We start from the raw sequence: 16,141 nt of genomic DNA, 5'->3' as shown, positions 1-16,141 counted from the left end.
CGCTGTGGCGGCCACAGTTTGAAACTTAACTAAGAACTCAGCTATGCTGCGGATGCCCTGGCATAGATCAAACAATCTTTTAGCTAAACTGCCCTCAGATATAGGTGAGCAAATTTCTTTCTCAGCTCATTCATATGGGAAGGTAGAAATGGAATGATAAATGAAAAAACCTCAGCCCACGCCAGCGCTTTCCCCCTGATTGCATTGGACAGCTTAGTGGCATCATTAGGGAAAGAGCAGGACGAGCAACCCAAAGCTAGCGCACATTGTAACAAAAAACCCCAGCTAGGTGAGTTCTCCAACTCCTTTTAGATTTCCCGTAGCCTGTGGGTTCGCATCAGCAGCAGGAAACAGGTGAATAGCAATAGGTTGCAGACCAGCTCCTGAAATCTGAGTAATGAGCAGAACATGCTACGTTCAGTACGTTCAGTTTGGTGGGTGTGTGGGTGTGCAAAGAGTCTGACAGTTTAGTGGCCCGGCTCAGTTTAAAATGTGTAACAGACTACGAGTCACTGGTACCTCTCGTTAACAAACACAGCTTGGACAATGTGCCACTATGGTACCAACATCTTCTCATGAGGCTCCTGGGATTCAGTCCATTATTGGAGCATGTCCTGGGAAATACTCTTATCATTGCAGACACCCTGTCACATAGCCCGTAGCTAACACTTTCACAGAGACTGGAACACACAGTGATGTGGCATGCTATGTTGCTAGTGGTAGATTCCTGTGTCCACCAGCAAATCAGAATGGCAACAGAGCCAACACGGAACTGCAGTCTTTCATGAAACTCCCCAAAACAGCATAGACTTAACACATAAGCAAAGTACTGTCATATACTGGGTTGCCTGAGTCGAGCGGGTGGGCGTTGCGGCTTTACGTCACCATGACATGCTTTGCGGCAGGGCTGTCTATGTGCAGTTCTTCTCTTAGCTGCCACACCCATTGTTGTGCTGTTATAACCCATGCTGGATACACCTTCAATAAAGCAGCATCATAAGAAAGCTACCGAGTGCTCATTCTACATGATGTCAGAAGTGACCCGGACCATCGCCGGAATAACGCCATAAGGGAGAAAACAACAGAATGGCTAAGTTTAATCCCCCGTCAAGCTTCCCTTTCGATAAGCCGACGGAATGGCCCGACTGGAAACAGCGTTTCGAGCGCTACAGGATCGCAACGAAACTCCACAAAGACGAAGGACAAGTACAGGTGAGCTGCCTAATCTATGTGATGGGAAATGAAGCAGAGAACATTTACAAGTCACTCACCTTCGCCGCCGATGAAAGACGTGACGACTTCGCTGTCGTAATGAGGAAGTTCGACGAGTATTTTTTCCCGCAGAGGAACATTATACATGAGAGAGCATGTTTTCACCAGCGTGTCCAGTGGCCAGGTGAAACGGCGGAGAGTTTTATCCGAGCCCTGTATGACCTCTCAGAGCACTGTGAGTTTGGTGCATGTAAAGAGGAAAATATCCGCGATCGTATTGTGGTCGGGATACAAGACAAGGACCTCTCCCGCAGGCTACAGCTGATGAAGGACCTCACGTTGGCGCAAACGACCCAGATTGTCAGACAGTCAGAGGAGGTCGCAGCGCAGGTCAGCTTGCAGGGAGATGCGGGAGGCTCAGTACAGGAGGAGAGCTGTTATGTCTCGGCTACTTCAAATTCAAATTTTATTTGTCACGTACACAGTCATACACAGTACGATATGTAGTGAAATGCTTGGACAACTGCTCGTGACCTACTTAAAGGCCACAATAAGTTATGAAGGCAAAGACTACCTATCCAAGGTGTATGTGGTTCGTGGACGCAGAGTTAGCAACCTTCTCAGCCGCTCCTTGTCAGTGCAGATGAACCTGGTGAGAAGAATTGATGAAGCAACGATCACACCCACCAGGAACCAACCACTTTACGGTGAACACGGAACACTAAAAACTGAGCCAGTCAAAATTCAGTTAAGGGACGATGCTGTGCCATATGCAGTGTATACGGCATGCCGTGTGCCTTTCCCCATGCTGCAGAAAGTGAAGGAGGAACTACAAAGAATGGAGAACCATGGTGTCATTGAGAGGGTGACCCAACCTACCGAATGGTGTGCCCCAATGGTGCCTGTCTTGAAGAAGAACACAGCAAGGGCCAGGATCTGCGTCGATCTGACAAAACTGAATAAGTCTGTCAAAAGAGAGCGCTATATCTTGCCTACCCCTGAGGCAACCATGTCCAGGTTGAGTGGGGCAACGGTCTTCTCCTCGCTGGATGCAGCCAGTGGATTTTGGCAGCTCCCATTGCATCACGAGAGTTGCAAACTAACGACATTCATCACGCCATTTGGCAGGTATTGCCAAATAGGCTGCCCTTTGGGATAACAAGTGCACCAGAGATCTTTCAGCGAAAGATGTTGGAGACCTTAGAGGGGCTAGAAGGTGTGGAGGTCTTTATGGATGACATCCTGGTCTATGGGGCCACCATGGAACAACACGACACCCGACTTGAGAAGGTGCTGCAGCGCATTGAGTTAGCCGGATTGAAGCTCTCAAGGAGAGAAGTGCTCCTTCAGACAGAGCCAGCTTCGCTTCCTAGGGCACCTGATCGACTATTCTGGGGTCAGGCCAGACCCTAAGAAAGTGAACGCCATTCTTCAGCTGCCGTCACCAGAAAATGTGCAAGAGCTTAAACGGATCCTAGGAATGGTTAATTACCTGGGCAGATATATTCCTGCTCTTGCCACAGTATGCCAGCCACTGTACGAGTTGCTTAAAAGCAAAAACAGTTGGACCTGGGATCACCCACAGCAGGCAGCCTTCGAGAACATAAAGAGAGCGCTTACATCAGCACCTGTTCTTGCCTTCTATGACGTCAACAGACTCACAGCCGTATCTGCCGATGCCAGTAGCTACGGGCTTGGGGCTGTGCTGCTTCAGCTTCATGGTGCAGAGTGGAAACCTGTTGCCTACTGCTCTAGACGCCTCACGGAGGCTGAAACACGCTACGCACAAATCGAAAAGGAGTGTTTGGCAAGTGTTTGGGCCTGTGAGAAGTTTGATAAGTATCTATGTGGCTTAGATCGCTTCAGGCTTGAGACCGACCATAGACCTTTGGTGCCCCTGGTCAATAGCGGGGACCTTGACAATGTTCCATTGAGGTGTCAACGCCTCCTGATGAGGCTCATGAGGTACAAGCCGGAGGCCATCTATGTCCCTGGCAAAACGCTTGTCATCGCCGATACGTTGTCACGGAGTCCACAGACTCGGGCTGAGGATGACACTAGCACTCACAGTGAAGTGGACTGCTACATAGCCACCGTGTTACAGGGCATTCCAGCGTCCCCAAGCCGAATGGAAAGCATTAAAGCAGCCACTGCAACGGATGTTGAACTACAGACTGTCATTACGTACATACGCAGGGGTTGGCCTGCATACGGAGCTAGTGTGCCATTGAACATTAAAGCGTACATGAAAGTGAAAAACGAGCTATTAGAGGCTGATGGCCTGGTTATACGAGGCTGCAGAATCGTCATTCCAAAGTCACAGAGAACAGCCATTCTACACAAACTACATGAAGGGCACCAAGGCCTCGCCAAGTGCAGGGATAGGGCTAATTCATCTGTGTGGTGGCCGGGGCTCTCCACTGAGCTAAAGAATGCAGTGCTGCAGTGCCACACATGTCTGGCACAGAGGCCAACACAGACAAGGGAGCCGCTCATCTCCACACCTTTGCCGGATCGTCCATGGCAAAGGATAGCCCTGGATCTCTGTGAACACAAGCGGAATAATTACCTTGTTGTGTCGGACTACTACTCACGTTTTCTGGAAATACTGCACCTACCAGTGGCCAAGTTGTTCAGAAACTGAAGTCGACCTTTGCTAGGTTTGGGATCCCTGACGAGGTGGTGAGTGACAATGGCCCTCAGTTCTCCAGCTCTGAGTTCCAGGCCTTCGCGAGAGAGATGGATTTTGCCCACAGAATGTCTAGTCCCCACCACCCACAGGGAAATGGTCACGCGGAGAGGGCAGTACAGACTGCAAAGAAAATCCTCTGGCACAATGACCCACTGATAGTACTAATGTGCTTTAGGTCTACTCCCTATACCACTACAGGCTTCAGCCCAGCGGAACTTATTATGGGGAGGAAGATCAGGACAACCCTGCCTACCTTGGAGAAGAATCTTCAACCTAAATGGCCCAACAAAAGAGAGGTTAAACGAAGGGATGCTGGTCAGAAGGCCAAGCAGGCGTTCTACTACGACCGCCGCCATGGTACTAAGCCCCTACCTCCACTCCATCCAGGGGATGCTGTCCTAACTAAGCTGGACCAGGAGAAGGCTTGGGCAATGCCGACCATCATCTCCTAGGAGAGCGTCTCTCCGACATCCTATCTCGTTGCCACACCCCAAGGTGCGGTGCTGCGATGGAACCGCCGCCATCTTCGCCTCGAACCATCTCCACGGGCTATGCCACAGCCCCTTCCAACACCCACTGTGGACACTGAGGAGCTGCCTTCTCAGTGCGCTGGTGTGTCCACTCCAGAGACCCCACCTTTGGCCCCTAGTCTGGCCCCAACGCTTGCACCCACTCACGGCGACGTACCGGATCAGTTACACAGGAGGTGCGGCCGGGTACGCAAGCCAGTCAACAGGCTGGATCTGTAGACACTGGGGTAATGGGAGAGAAGGAAGGACCGGGGAGTGGGAATGCTGTATTGTTGCTGTTTTGCACTTATGTTTTGAGCTGCAACCAATACTGCTGCTACCTGGTTGAGTTAATTACCTTAAAGGTTTACCATGTTTAATAAGTCCAATTTTGTGGACACTGCCCTTCAGGCCGACAGTAAGCCAATTGTGCTCGGGTCCTTAAGAGAACCGCCCAGAGGCTATTATAGTGTCACATGTTATCATTGTGTCGTTGCTGTTCTATTTGGGGTTTGTTATTGGAAATAACATGAAAAGGGGGGAGATGTCATATACTGGGTTGCCTGTGTCAAGCGGGTGGGCGTTGCGGCTTTACGCCACCATGACATGCTTTGCGGCAGGGCTGTCTATGTGCAGTTCTTCTCTTAGCTGCCACACCCATTGTTGTGCTGTTATAACCCATGCTGGATACACGTTCAACAAAGCAGCATCATAAGAAAGCTACCGAGTGCTCATTCTACAAGTACCAGTGGAAGTGAGTGCTTTTGTTTTGTTCAAGTGAAATCAGAGCCGTCCGAATGTGATGGACATGTCCTAAGTAGCGCCAAGGTCAGTAGGAGTTGAAATCATTCATCATTTCATGAGACACAATGGCCTGACTAAATGCAGAGACATATCCACGGCCTTATTGAGCAATAGGACTACTCCCTGCTCAACCACAAGTGTTAGCTCAGCACAAGCGAATAGAATAGCTACTTTATTCTCATTTATAACACACACCAGTTAGTGCACATCAGAATGTGATTTTGTGCATTGATTTGCCATCTGAGTAATACAATATAAATAAATTAATCTAAATCTAAAAGTAAAAAATCTAAAAAAGAAATTAAATATATATGTAAGTATATAAAAGGAGGTCATGGTTGATGGCAGCAGTTGTCCCAGAAGAGGGCGTCTCTTCAAGGTCCATCACAACACAGCAAAGGACACTGCTATGTCTGAATTGTCGTCACCTGCAACCTGGGCAGATACTCCAGGCCTGCAGCAACTGATGAGAATACAATGACTGAGACTCTGACAAAACAGCTATATCAGAGACTGTCACTCAGAGTGGGACTTCTATCATGACTAGTGTTGGTCAAGTTACTTGAAAAAAGTAATCAGTAACTAATTACTGATTACTTCCCCCCAAAAGTAATCCTGTTACTTTACTGATTAGTTATTTTCAAAAGTAATTAATTACTTAGTTACTTAGTTACTTTTTAAAAACATGATTTACAACCTGAATAGGTGATAAAGCGATAGATCTTTCAGACCAATTCTATTTTTTCTGCATAATCCATCATACAAATTTTTTTTTGCCATAGTAAACCCTTACTTTACTCGTTACTTGAAAAAAGTAATCAGATTACGCGTTACTGTAACGCGTTACTGCCCATCTCTGATCATGACCCCACTTTATAAACAGCTTGTGATCAGATCTGGATGCCTGTAGACTGGTGCTGCAAACTCTGGAATGAGAGAAGCAGAAGGAAGACAAAAGTGAGTTGAAAAATAAAATGTTTTTATTTGTTATTATTTTTTAACCTGTCCTGTCCAGCAAGCAGAATTATGGTCTGAATTCTTTGTAGTGTACACTTTTATTTATTTACTGTATTTTATTATTCATATTATTGTGTAGTGGATAGCAGATGGGGTAAAGGCCAGATTGGCAAAAAATAAGAAGAAAGTGAGAAATAGGAAAAAGAGAGAGAAAAGAATGGAGGTGGGGGGAAAGTCGAGGGTGAAGTAAACAGACATGCTGGGTCTCCATCTGCTGCCTTGTAATAAAGTGCACTCAAATGATATACAGCACCAGAAAGACAAATTATAGAGCGCTACACAAGCAGATACAGTGGGGCAAAAAAGTATTTAGTCAGCCACCGATTGTGCAAGTTCCCCCACTTAAAATGATGACAGAGGTCAGTAATTTGCACCAGAGGTACACTTCAACTGTGAGAGACAGAATGTGAAAAAAAAATCCATGAATCCACATGGTAGGATTTGTAAAGAATTTATTCGTAAATTAGGGTGGAAAATAAGTATTTGGTCACCTCAAACAAGGAAGATCTCTGGCTCTCACAGACCTGTAACGTCTTCTGTAAGAAGCTTTTCTGTCCCCCACTCGTTACCTGTATGAATGGCACCTGTTTGAACTCATCATCTGTATAAAAGACACCTGTCCACAGCCTCAAACAGTCAGACTCCAAACTCCGCCATGGCCAAGACCAAAGAGCTTTCGAAGGACACCAGGAAAAGTATTGTAGACCTGCACCAGACTGGGAAGAGTGAATCTACAATAGGCAAGCAGCTTGGTGTGAAAAAATCAACTGTGGGAGCAATCATCAGAAAATGGAAGACATACAAGACCACTGATAATCTCCCTCGATCTGGGGCTCCACGCAAGATCTCATCCCGTGGGGTCAAAATGATCATGAGAACGGTGAGCAAAGATCCCAGAACCACACGGGGGGACCTGGTGAATGACCTGCAGAGAGCTGGGACCAAAGTAACAAAGGTCACCATCAGTAACACACTACAACGGCAGGGAATCAAATCCCGCAGTGCCAGACGTGTTCCGCTGCTGAAGCCAGTGCATGTCCAGGCCCGTCTGAAGTTTGCCAGAGAGCACATGGATGATACAGCAGAGGATTGGGAGAATGTCATGTGGTCAGATGAAACCAAAGTAGAACTTTTTGGTATAAACTCAACTCGTCGTGTTTGGAGGAAGAAGAATACTGAGTTGCATCCCAAGAACACCATACCTACTGTGAAGCATGGGGGTGGAAACATCATGCTATGGGGCTGTTTTTCTGCCAAGGGGACAGGACGACTGATCCGTGTTAAGGACAGAATGAATGGGGCCATGTATCGTGAGATTTTGAGCCAAAACCTCCTTCCATCAGTGAGAACTTTGAAGATGAAACGAGGCTGGGTCTTCCAACATGACAATGATCCAAAACACACCGCCCGGGCAACAAAGGAGTGGCTCCGTAAGAAGCATTTGAAAGTCATGGAGTGGCCTAGCCAGTCTCCAGACCTCAACCCCATAGAAAATCTGTGGCGGGAGTTGAAAGTCCGTGTTGCTCGGCGACAGCCCCAAAACATCACTGCTCTCGAGAAGATCTGCATGGAGGAATGGGCCAAAATACCAGCTACTGTGTGTGCAAACCTGGTAAAGACCTATAGTAAACGTTTGACCTCTGTTATTGCCAACAAAGGTTATGTTACAAAGTATTGAGTTGTATTTTTGTTATTGACCAAATACTTATTTTCCACCCTGATTTACGAAAAAATTCTTTACAAATCCTACCATGTGGATTCATGGATTTTTTTTCCACATTCTGTCTCTCACAGTTGAAGTGTACCTCTGGTGCAAATTACTGACCTCTGTCATCATTTTAGGTGGGGGAACTTGCACAATCGGTGGCTGACTAAATACTTTTTTGCCCCACTGTATACAATTTTGGTGTGTGTGTGTGTGTGTGTGTGTGTGTGTGTGTGTGTGTGTGTGTGTGTGTGTGTGTGTGTGTGTGTGTGTGAGAGAGAGAAAGTATTTGTCATAGAATGTAATATGGACAGGCATACAAGACCACATAACATGCATATCGTTCTCAATGGAATTGCCCGTGCAGTGGGTGCATATTTTTGTGTCTGCAAGACCCATTAGGAGCATCCTTTGTCCTGTATCGTGTATTCTGTGGAGATTTTTGTATTGTATGAGTTGTAAGTTGGGGTTCTAAGTCATTTTGAAAGTACTTAAACATTTGTGTCTAGAAGTTTTGATCTGGATTGATGGAAAGATTTCACTCCCACTTTGTGGTTTGGAGGGAGAATTATTGATTTTTAATAATAACTTTTACATTTTGATAACAACTTAGGGGTGCTGAAATTTAAAAACTCTGTTACCCGAGTAGGTATTTCCAAAGTTCAGTTCACTGAGATTCACTGTCTAGAAATTTTGGTTTGATCATTTTTGAAACATGTAGCAATCTTTAGATAAGAAATAGGAATGAAAATTTGGTAGTCCATAAAAATGGACTGTAATACTGTACTGCTATGGTAGCCAACGTTTCAAATGGTCAGAGGGCCCGGTGGCGCCAGTGTCCGGCAGCCTCGCCTCTGTCAGTGCGCCCCAGGGCAGCTGTGGCTACAACGTAGCTGCCATCACCAGTGTGTGAATGTGTGTGTGAATGGGTGGATGACTGAATGTAGTGTAAAGTGCTTTGGGGTCCTTAGGGACTGAGTAAAGTGCTATACAAATGCAGGCCATTTACCAAATGCAGGTTTGACAGGTTTGTAAGTGTACACTTTATATAGATATAGATAGATATTTTAAGCCAAAATAAAAGAGAAGAAAAGAGAGATGATGGGAGAGATTAAAGCAAAGAAAAGATGCGAGAGGCAAAGAACAGAGAAGGAGCACAGGAGTGGTAAGAAAAAAGGTTAAGGATGTAAATGACACCCCTCTTTACATAGTGTCAGGTTGAGTTTTTGATAGACATAAGGTAATAGTACTACCACCACCTTTGTAGCTACACCACAAGCAAACACACACATCATGACATACACCTCCCATTACCCACTTCCCTAAAATAGTTCATCTGTGACAACTCCTAGTGGTGCATAATGTCCCTGGGAAGACAGACAGATGGATAAGAGAAAGAGAGACACTAAAAGCTCGAGCAAGAAGGCTGTTTGCTTTGTTTCTTAGTGAGGAAAAGACAAAGGGAAGGATTGATTCTTAAAAAGTGGGAGAGAGAGCACTCATTGTACCAGGGTCCTATTTACTGAAGTAAAAATTGAAAAGAAAGACAATTTAAAAGCCTGCAAGGTGATTCATCAGTGAACAGAGGTGCACAAGAACAACATATTGATAATCCACTTGGTATTTGCAGAGGCCTTTTGCCTGCATAATAATTGCAGTAATCATTCAGTAAACTGGTAACATTGGTAAAACTACCTGTTCAGTTCAGTTTAGTTATTATAAGTATATACATGCACTGTATTTAGCAGGAAGATCTTCACCTTCTTTTAGAATCCTGAATATAACACAGTTCAGTAATGCAACCTCTTCATGTTGCTTCTTTTTGTCTGAACAGCAATAGTATACACAGCATAGCAACATGCATTAGACATTGCTGTGTTGTACTATGTAAGACTACTATTATTCCAATCTAGACTTCCCTGCTGTTTTGAGCTTACATTGTACTTATTGTTTTTCACATAATTGTTTCACTCCACAGGTAGAGCAGGTCATCTACTGATTGGAAGGTTGGTAGTTCGATCCCCGGCTACCCCTAGATATCCCCAAGGATATCCTGCCAAATATCTTGTATAAGTTGTATAGTTTTAATGTTTTATTTGGGAACAGAATGGTGTGTATGTGTAAGTTTGGTGATGGAGTTTTTATTATGAATGAATGATGAATTTTTATGAATTATTATGTCTATTTTTATGCTTAAGGACAACAGATGGAAATTAGCCCTTGGCTATAATCTGGTATGTTTACATTCATGTAATTTTTTTTTTTTACATTTATGTTCATTAACATGCACTGTCCTAAATAAATAAATAAATGAATCTATGGGCAAGATACTAACCCCCAGTTGCTCTCTGATGCATCCATTTGAATATGAATGTGTATGAATGGTAGTTAGAAAGCACTTAAAAGCATAGAAGACAGTGCTTGTGTGAATGTGGATGTGGCATGTTGTATAGAGTACTCCAGGAGAGTAGAAAAGCGCTTTATATAAGAATCAGTCCATTTACCATTAAACTGAAACACACACATTTCATCACAAGGTGACTATTTGTGTTTAAAAAAGCTCTATTGTGACTCTGTTTATATTCTCATTGCAGAATCTTTAAGGTTTTTTGTTCTATATATAAATAAATCATTTCAAACACCCATAGAGTTTAAAGACCCGTGTCCTATGTCAGTTGTTTTTTTCTTGGTACAAAGACCAGACCTACACCAAACTACACTGCTTTGTTGATCCATGCCCCACTTCTCTACCAAATTACATTAAATTTGGCCATCTATTTTTTTTGTTTTTTGTTTTGTTTCTTTATTTCTTAGTTTTATTAATCCCCTTGACAGGCTAAACACACTGACATTTCTAAGCCCATTTCTAAGCTAAGTACTTTTCTTGATATAAAAATAAATGTAAGTAACTGTTGAAGCAGATACCAATAAGAAAATTCTGGAACAATAAAAATAGTTGTTTAAATATCACATCCAAAAGAAAATGAATTTATTAATTAATAATTATATCATAATTATATGGTTCTCAGCCATATGGAATGTGGTCAATGCAGTGAGCTAAACTGATGCCACTATTTTCCCTCTCCTAGTTACCATGCAACTGTACTTCTGCAGTCCGAAGGACATTCTGATGTCGTTGCTGTAGATCCCAGTGGTATGGACCAGTGAATCGATGTGATTCACTCATGGCATACAGCTTGATGTAGAGGAGGTGGCTGACAATTGCTCCAGTAGCCAAGTTGTTAATTTGGCTGTGGGGGTTCAGACCTATAACAGCAGCGGGGACAGAGCATCTTCTTGGTAAATCCCGCATTTGATAGTAATTTGTGCTGTTGGCCTTCAGTTAGTCTCTAATGTTGTTTGCCACATCCCCATTGAATTCCTGATGTATGGTCTTGGGGTCCTGTTGATCCTGTACAGTTATCCCAGGATTCCTGAGCAGCTAGGAAAACAGGATGGTTGAGTAAGGGTGCAGAGAAAGCCCCCAGCAAACTACCATCCAATTGACATCTGTAATTATTTTTCCATACCTACTGAGGAACAAACTATGATTATTGGCAATTATGTTTTAAGACATGTGAAGCACCTGCAGACCACTTATGTGCACCCCTGACTATAGTCCTTACATTCCACAACTTCCTCTGGCAGGGAATCCTCTCCACAAGTCTGATGTTGCTACCTGCATGTGTCTCTGTAGGCACATAATCATGTTCTTCTCACAAAACCTTCATCATCTTCTTCCTGTCTTTTTCCCCAAACAATTTTATACCAGGAGATTCTATTTTTAGAAACACTCCCTTTCTTAAATGCAGTCATATGCTGTTTCTCAGGCGTCAGGGGCCATCTCCTGGATAAGCTCCCCAGCCTTCGCCAATGACTTCCATTCAAACAGGAGTCCTGTTTGAGCTTCCTTTAATGGTTGTTAACTTTAAAGTTGATTAAAAGTCAAAAATACAAATCTTACAAGTGTAGATCTTCTTTTACTGTATGCCTTTGGATTGAACCTGAGGTCCATAAGTCGTCTCTGATTGTCTGATAGTTTTGTTTTTTTTAGCCAAGGGTGGCAACCCTTGCATGCCTTGTCATTTCTCTGACTTGCTTATCGAGTTTGAGCAAGCTATCCAGCAATACACCTAAGTTACTGACATAGTCACAGGAAGAGCTAGCAAAGGGACCCAAAGCAGCACGAAGTTGGACACGAGGGATTTTACTGTCGAACACCACAATCTCAGTCTTCTTATCGTTTAAGACAAGGGAATTACTCAGGAACCATTCTTTGACCTCACGCATGCATTCTCGAAAGTAATGCAGAGACACAGCAAGCTCATTAGTAAGTTCAAAATAGATCTGTATGTCATCTGCGTAACAGTGAAAGGCAATATTGTATTTTTCAAAGATTGCGCCTAGAGGGAGCAAATACAATGAGAAAAGAATAGGGCCTAAAACTGATCCTTGAGGTACACCGCAACAGAGGAAGAGAAGAAGGTGCCCAAGTTAACCGAAAAGGACCTGTCAGAGAGGTATGATTTAAACAAGTCAAGGGCAGTGCCTCTCATACCCACAGTGTGCTTAAGTCTTAATAATAAGATGTTATGGTCCACCATAACATAACATATTGGAGGAGTCTCGAGGTCCTGGAAGCTGTCAGGGAGTGAGGATGCTTCTGTGCATCGTGGGGGAAATGAGGACGGTTTGTGTATCTCAGATAGTTGGGGGAAGTGCCACTAGGCCAGGCATTACTGGCAGTGACAATGTTATCAAATCTGTTAAAAAAACAAAAACATCAACAGATTTGCTCACACCGTGTCCCCATCTAGAGCACCATTCCTGCATCCTCTGATAGTTTTTCATACCATTCCAGATTTTCTCATGTTTTATATGATCCCTTTACCTTTCTCAATCTGACATTGAGTTCCACTTGTATGTAAGAGGCAGTGCTGCGCAAGTTACTTTGAAAAAGTAATTAATTATAGTTACTAGTTACTTCTTCACAAAAGTAACTGAGTTACAAGATTCTAAAAGTAATTAATTACTTGAAAAGTAACTATTGTGTTACTTTAAAAAAAAAGTTTAACCATGGGGTCCAGGGTATAATTGGCCATTTTTAACTACTTTTGATTTTCCCTCTGCATTTCACCTTTAAAAACTATTTACTTTGCCTTGTTTGGCATCATCCTTTTCAGCACAACCTCACGTGTCTGAATTTACAGTTGTGTTTTCATTTTGACAGACTGTATTAACACAATTGATCTAAAATCAGACAAAAAAACATAAAATCCGAGTACAAAAAAATATTTTTTTTACTGTAACAGCCACAAACATGTTTATTGAATCATATTTATAACTTTAAATGCAAATATAAATTGTTGATTTTAATATCATATGCACAAGTTTTGCAAACAACAAAGTTATTTGCAGCCATTTACCTTTTACCTTGATTTTTTAAATAACCATTTCAAACTATTTAGATAACAATCAGGTGTTCTGCATTCAATAAGATGCCACACAAATTATTTGTTCCTCTCCAAAAAAATAATTTCTGTCTACTATAAACGAGAACATCACAGCCTGATACCTGCGGGCCTGACAGCATCACTCCTGTTTTCATTCAGCAGTCGCCTCATTGTTCTGACACACAACACACACTAACTACACAAGACAACACACTCCAAAAACTTCCCCCTCTTCTTAAACAACCAAATGTCATGTTGCCGTATCATTTTTTGATTGGTCGGCATGTTGCATTTTTCCACCAACACAAACGGGCTGGTTTTTGTTTTGTTTTTGTTTTGTTTTGCTCATAAGCAGAGAGGTCTCGCTGAAAAAATGTCGCGTATATATTGTTTATCATGACTCTGGTTTTACGTGGCCTATCAACACAATTTAAAAACTGGCACCTTGTTGCTTTGTCATCTTAAAGTGGTCGTGTGATTGGCTTACCACAACTACTTTATTCTTCCTCAGTTAAACAGCAGCACTCGTGCGATCGTTTTGCCCCCTTAGCTCCAGGTGTTGTGCCAGAAAGTGATCGTCTGTGATTGCCGTCCACGCGAGCGCGCGCAGCTGCTTAAAGCTGTAGTGTCCAGATTACTTACATAAACAGCTACTTCCATACAACTGATATAAGATGCGGTAAGCGGAAGACGGCTTCTGTTTGTTGAAAAATAGTAATGCGACCGCACCACATTTTCTTCTTGGTAATGGTAACGGCGTTGTAACAATAGAAATAGTAATTAGTTCGATTACTCGTTATTGAAGAAAGTAACGCCGTTATTAACGCCGTTATTCCCATCACTGGTAAGAGGTCACACTGGATTGCAAAATTGCTTTCTACTGCAACACAACACAAATGCCCACTGATTATAAATGCTGCAACAGCAGACTGAGCATTTTTAGGTGTATCTAAAGAAGGTGCCAGTCAAAAAGTGAAAACAAAAAAAAATTGTAACCAATTGAAAATCAGTGTGGAGTCCTAATACGTGATAAAAACAGTAAGTTGTAACAGTGAACAGTAACAGTGAAGTATATTTTACTATTAGATTTTCATCTATGCCACCAGTGGGAATGCTGATATTAGAATTGATCTCAGATCACCACTGCACCTGAACACACACTCAAAGATCAATATTTTCAGGAATTCCATAAAACAGTCGGATATAAGAATACAAATAAATAAACAAGGTAATATATTGCATAACTGTTCACGGCACTATTTGGACTGTTTTCTACAATCAATCCACATTTCACGTGATAGTGAGTATTTCTGGTAGCAAGCACACTCACAGTGCAGCAGTGGGGCTTTTGGATGTCACAGCTTTAATACCCAAATAATAGTGGTACACACATTATTCGGTACACAGAGAAACACACACATACACACAAGCAAAGAAGTGCTGGTTGCACTTCTGATGCTCAGTCAGACAGCATTGCCAACTCAATTCAGGCTTATTTTTAGGAAGTGAGGTATGTGATCTGTGTCTGGATACTGGAAGTCTAGATCGGCTCCCTGTGTAAAAAGTGCATTCTCTGATCCTGAGTACTGCCCAATAAGCAGTGGAGAGCTCTAACTGACCGAATTCAAAATGCTGTGATTCTCCAAATTTCAGCTACTGCCTACTATGATAAAATATGAAGGTAAATATGTTGCAAAATTTTAGACTGCCAAGTAAAAGAAATCAACTTATCTTAAATGCATGTATTCATTCATATAAACAAAATTTCTATTTTTGTTTGGTGTAATAAGGCTATATACCATGACAATACAATTGAACCTAATATTAACTGTCAAATGTTTATCAATAAATAATTTTGTCAACATTTAAATAATTAATAATGACAGGGGAACAACTGTTTTTAAACGGTTTTTATTCAGGAACAAAATGTGTTCAACTGTCCTGGGGTTTCTTTCAGAGGAGTACAGATGAGGCATAAGAACTCCACAGCAAGTTTGTACAAGTTGGCATAAATCTTATGTTGCCCCTTCCAAACTGAAGTGGGTCCTCCATTCTGGGAATGTTTGCTTCTGCCAACTATCTTTGGACTTCCACTGTGGTATCAGCAATGATGTGGTTTCTCTGGGTCTCCTTTACTGTGGCATCTAAATAACCAAAGTTTGTTTCCTGAGAAGCATAAACAGATTGTGTAAGGCACATAAGTAATCTAGACTGGCTGCAAAACAAAGTAAAAATAATTACCAGGTCTGTCAGCTACGGCATCCTGTAATAATGTTGATGCTGACGCTGCTGCTGGAGTTGACCGGGACATCAAAACAGTAGTACATTCAGATGTTAGTCCTTTGACAGCCTCACTGGCCATTCTGGGGCTAAAGAAACCAATTTGTTTAAAGCGAGGATCCAGCGAGGTGGCCAGCAGCATGATGATCGTGCTTTGCAGGTTTTGAAACTTTTCTCTTAGGAGCCTGATGAAGTGCTCACCCAGTTCCTGTGTCAGTAGGACTGCTGACTGCTTTGCCTACTCCAGCATCTGCTCTACCATTTGTCATAATACTTGATACCTGATATGCTTTTTTCCTCTGACAACTCCACAGTGGCTTCATTAAAGGGTGAGAGAATGGACTAGAGACAGGCAAGTATAAATGGGCAGGTAACAGGTAGACATCACTGTTAACGGATGTCCACATATCTGCCTTAATCTAACTGCTGCTACATTGTTGACCGCAGTTTTACAATAGCTAACAATGGG

General features: G+C 42.8%; 1 protein-coding gene across 2 annotated transcripts in view; it reads left to right on the top strand.

Moving 5' to 3' along the window:
• The window catches only part of LOC113021483 (junction plakoglobin a-like), a 122,712-nt gene that overhangs the window by 87,901 nt on the left and 18,670 nt on the right, over positions 1-16,141 (top strand). The gene's annotated exons all lie outside the window — the stretch shown is intronic.

Source organism: Astatotilapia calliptera, chromosome 4 (genome assembly GCF_964374335.1).
Source record: "Astatotilapia calliptera chromosome 4, fAstCal68.1, whole genome shotgun sequence".
NCBI classification, from domain to species: Eukaryota; Metazoa; Chordata; class Actinopteri; order Cichliformes; family Cichlidae; genus Astatotilapia; species Astatotilapia calliptera.
This window is presented reverse-complemented; position numbering and strand designations above follow the sequence as displayed.